The sequence below is a fragment of the Nomia melanderi genome, unplaced genomic scaffold (assembly GCF_051020985.1).
Source record: "Nomia melanderi isolate GNS246 unplaced genomic scaffold, iyNomMela1 scaffold0296, whole genome shotgun sequence".
Lineage (NCBI taxonomy): Eukaryota > Metazoa > Arthropoda > Insecta > Hymenoptera > Halictidae > Nomia > Nomia melanderi.
This window is the reverse complement of record NW_027475411.1, coordinates 27,501-32,500: the sequence shown is the minus strand read 5'-3', so window position 1 is coordinate 32,500 and position 5,000 is coordinate 27,501. Positions and strand designations below refer to the sequence as shown.

The window sequence follows — 5,000 nt, the reverse complement described above, 5'->3', positions numbered from 1 at the left end:
TGAATAAAACGTGTGTAGTCTCTCTCTCTCGACTTCTTAATATTTTCTTTCACCTCTGACGCATCATTTCAGGTGACGTCGGGAGCGCGGGAAAAAAAATTTTTCTAAACACACGAAACCGTTCATCTCACGAACAGCCGAAAAAGTTGTCGCTCAGATCCATATCGCAGTGGAGCGGTATCCGCGGGCGGTCGTAATTGAACGACGCACGACGCCGCGAACACTCACGCGAGTCCATACAAACGATTCCGATCGTTTTGCAACAACTAGAACGTACACTGTCCGTGAAATTCACAGAATTTTCGCGTGTCCGCGACAAACGCCGACGAGACACCCATCGTTCGCTCGTACGTAGCATCCTTCTCTTAACCCGACTCAGAGACGTTCTTTGCGCCCTTCGGTAAAAAAACGTTCGATCCGAAGAGGTGAACGACGGCGGGGATTTGACAGAGCTACGCAAGCAGTGTATGGTACGTAAACGACCCTCAGCCAGGCGTGGTCCAGGAATTGTATCCGTGGACCGCAATGTGCGTTCGAAATGTCGATGTTCATGTGTCCTGCAGTTCACACGTTGACGCGCAATTAGCTGCGTTCTTCATCGACCCACGAGCCAAGTGATCCACCGTTCAGGGTAATCGTATAAATTTTATATTTCACATATATAATTTTATTCTCACTTGTTCGACCTAATATCTCTCTTCTTTCAAAGAGAAGATAAAAGTTGATACCTGAATCTCCGACCAGCGCGCGAAGGAGATTCAGGCGTCGCCTTGGAGACGACACCGAAGCCTTTCGAGACGAAAAACGTTCAAGTAATATGTATATATTTCTCGACGTTCCGGGCGTATAGTGCATTCAAAAACCCGCGAAAGACGCAGAAGACTCGCACGCGTGGAAACGACGGGGATATATTTTGTATCCTACCCGATACTGAATCCATCGCGTGCAGTCGACCCTCGCGTTCTTCCGATCAGACGCATCTATTGTTGCGCGCATGTTTTCGCGTCGCATCGCGCGAAACGTTGCACGAATCGTACCGATCGATCGATTGAAAGCAAATAATGAAAAAAGACTTCACAGCTGGCTCTTTGCCGGTCATTCGTCCCATGTTATCTCTTGCCGCGAAATTGGCGCGCAAGAGTTGGGTGTCAGACGCGCGGCTTTAAAACGAGCTTCACGGCCGGTCCCTTCGTTACCGCTTTCGTTCTTTCTCTCGGAACGACCATGAACGAACACGACGAGCGACGCTACGGCATACACACGTCCACGGATTCGATTAAAAAAACAGACTTCACAGCTGGCTCTTTGCCGGTCATTCGTCCCATATTATCTCTTGCCGCGAAATTGGCGCGCAAGAGTTGGGTGTCAGACGCACGGCTTTAAAACGAGCTTCACGGCCGGTCCTCTCAATTCCGTGTACGGTACACGCAAGATGCGGGTTCCACTTCCAGACTACCCGGTCCCTTCTCTCTACGAGAATCGATAGTAGAAGAACGGCTCGAAAACGCGTCTCAGAGACTAGGGGAAAAGAAGCGGTATGCGAGCGAAACGAAAACGCATTATGGAAACGTCGCGAAACAATGTTCGACGGTTGCTCGGTTCCAATCGTGCGGCCGTTTCAATTTCTCGTGCGCTTCACCGTCCCTCCGTAACTCTGGCCGATCGCGTATACCGAAGAGCCGACACGCGCAAAAACCACAGGCATTGTATACTGTGTATATATATATATATATGTTACAGTCACAGCCTTCGCGCGTTTTACTCTCCGACGCGGGGTTTCCACGACGAAAGAGAGACAGTTTCGTGGCGGGTGACTCGGCCGAATCGCTACGACGGGTATTTCTATTATAGAACGAATCATCGCCACCCTTTACCAGTGCCCGACGAAGGAATCACAAGGTCATCTGGAGTTTACAATGCCAGCGACGGTAATTCCAACGAAGACCCGATAAGTCAACTCATCGTTCTATTTCTCCCCGTACAGAAAAGCGAATCGACGCTAATGCACCTCGCGCAAGCACGAACGTTCTCTTCGCGTGGATCGTCCCATCGTCCAAAGATGTAAAGACGCATTGGAGATCGTGGTCTCTGGCGGGCTCATTGCACGCCCCACTGCATATCTTTCCTCGAATCGAGAATGATTCGTCCACTAAGGCTGCGAAACTACGCGTCGAGGAAACTAGGGGAAAGAAGCGGGATGCGAGCGAAACGACAATACATTATGGAAACGTCGCGAAACAATGTTCGGCGGTTGCTCGTTTCCTCCTGCGGACGTTTCATTGCTCGGGCGCTTCACGTCCCTCCGTAACCTTCGCGCGATCGCGTGCCCCGGAGAGCCGGCAACCGGTGAACCACAGGCGTATAAACTATAGTCTTCTATAGCAAGCCTTCGGCGGTTACTCTCCGACGCGGGGATTCCACGACGAGAGAGAATTTCGTGGCGGGTGACATCGGTCGAAACGCTACGACGGGTATTTCTATTATAGAACGAATCATCGCCACCCTTTACCAGTGCCCGACGAAGGAATCACAAGGTCATCTGGAGTTTACAATGCCAGCGACGGTAATTCCAACGAAGACCCGATAAGTCAACTCATCGTTCTATTTCTCCCCGTACAGACAAGCGAATCAACGCTATCGCACCTCACGCATGCACGAACGTTCTCTTCGCGTGAATCGTCCCATCGTCGAAAGATATAGCCGCTTGGAGATCGTGGCCCATCAAGTTCTTCCGTAACTCCTGCGCGATCGCGTACCCCGGAGAGCAGGCAACCGGTGAACCACAGGCGTATAAACTATAGTCTTCTATAGCAAGCCTTCGCGTTTACTCTACGACGCGGGGATTCCACGACGAGAGAGATTTTCGTGGCGGGTGACACGGCCGAATCGCTACGACGGGTATTTCTATTATAGAACGAATCATCGCCACCCTTTACCAGTGCCCGACGAAGGAATCACAAGGTCATCTGGAGTTTACAATGCCAGCGACGGTAATTCCAACGAAGACCCGATAAGTCAACTCATCGTTCTATTTCTCCCCGTACAGAAAAGCGAATCGGCGCTATCGCACCTCACGCAAGCAGGAATGATCTCTTCGCGTGGATCGTCCCATCGTCGAAAGATGTAAGACGTACAGAAATCGTGGTCCATCACGATTATTCGTAACTCTCCGAGTCGCGTATCTGAGAGTAGGGCAAACGGAGAACCACAGGCATAAATAATACTATATATTTCTTATATAGTTAGCCTTCGCGTTTTACTCTCCGACATGGGGATTCCACGACGAGAGAGAGTTTCGTGGCGGGTGACTCGGCCGAATCGCTACGACGGGTATTTCTATTATAGAACGAATCATCGCCACCCTTTACCAGTGCCCGACGAAGGAATCACAAGGTCATCTGGAGTTTACAATGCCAGCGACGGTAATTCCAACGAAGACCCGATAAGTCAACTCATCGTTCTATTTCTCCCCGTACAGAAAAGCGAATCGACGCTATCGCACCTCGCGCGAGCACGTAACTACTCTTCGCGTGGATCGTCCCATCGTCGAAAGATGTAAGACGCACGGAAATCGTGGCCCATCAACGTTTTTTTGTAACTCTGCCGATCGCGTATCACAGAGCCGAGACGCACATACCACAGGCGTATAATACCGTTTTCTTTCGTATGGTAAGCCTTCGCGTTTACTCTTCGGCGCGGGGTTTCCACGTCGAGAGAGACTTTCGTGGCGGGTGACATCGGTCGAAACGCTACGACGGGTATTACTATTATAGAACGAATCATCGCCACCCTTTACCAGTGCCCGACGAAGGAATCACAAGGTCATCTGGAGTTTACAATGCCAGCGACGGTAATTCCAACGAAGACCCGATAAGTCAACTCAACGTTCTATTTCTCCCCGTACAGAAAAGCGAATCGACGCTGTTGCACCTCACGCAAGCACGAACGTTCTCTTCGCGTGGATCGTCCCATCGTCGAAAGATGTAAGACGCACGGAAATCGTGGCACATCACGTGTTTTCGGAACTCTGTCGACCGCGTATCTCAGAGACGACGCGCGCGAACCACTGGCATATACTATTATATATCGCGTTTTACCCTCCGACGCGGGGATTCCACGACGAGAGAGAGTTTCGTGAGCGGGTTGACTCGGAAGAAACGCTACGACGGGTATTTCTATTGTAGAACGCATCATCGCCACCCTTTACCAGTGCCCGACGAAGGAATCACAAGGTCATCTGGAGTTTACAATGCCAGCGACGGTAATTCCAACGAAGACCCGATAAGTCAACTCAACGTTCTATTTCTCCCCGTACAGAAAAGCGAATCGACGCAATCGCACCATACGCGTGCACGTAAACAACTCTTCGCGTGGATCGTCCCATCGTCGAGAGACGTAAGTTTTCATAGTATGAATTCGCGTTTTACTCTCCGACGCGGGGATTCCACGACGAGAGAGAGTTTCGTGAGCGGGTTGACTCGGAAGAAACGCTACGACGGGTATTTCTATTATAGAACGAATCATCGCCACCCTTTACCAGTGCCCGACGAAGGAATCACAAGGTCATCTGGAGTTTACAATGCCAGCGACGGTAATTCCAACGAAGACCCGATAAGTCAACTCAACGTTCTATTGCTCCCCGTACAGAAAAGCGAATCGACGCAATCGCACCATACGCGTGCACGTAACAACTCTTCGCGTGGATCGTCCCATCGTCGAGAGACGTAAGTTTCCATACTATGAATTCGCGTTTTACTCTCCGACGCGGGGATTCCACGACGAGAGAGAGTTTCGTGAGCGGGTTGACTCGGAAGAAACGCTACGACGGGTATTTCTATTATAGAACGAATCATCGCCACCCTTTACCAGTGCCCGACGAAGGAATCACAAGGTCATCTGGAGTTTACAATGCCAGCGACGGTAATTCCAACGAAGACCCGATAAGTCAACTCAACGTTCTATTACTCCCCGTACAGAAAAGCGAATCGACGCAATCGCAC

At 50.5% G+C, this 5,000-nt stretch overlaps 1 non-coding gene across 1 annotated transcript; it reads right to left on the bottom strand.

The window, feature by feature from the left end:
- Window positions 1-479: 479 nt before the first annotated feature.
- LOC143175996 (5.8S ribosomal RNA) lies at window positions 480-634 on the bottom strand. Its single transcript, XR_013000616.1, has one exon. It is a non-coding gene; the product is annotated as a 5.8S ribosomal RNA (ribosomal RNA).
- Window positions 635-5,000: the final 4,366 nt, after the last annotated feature.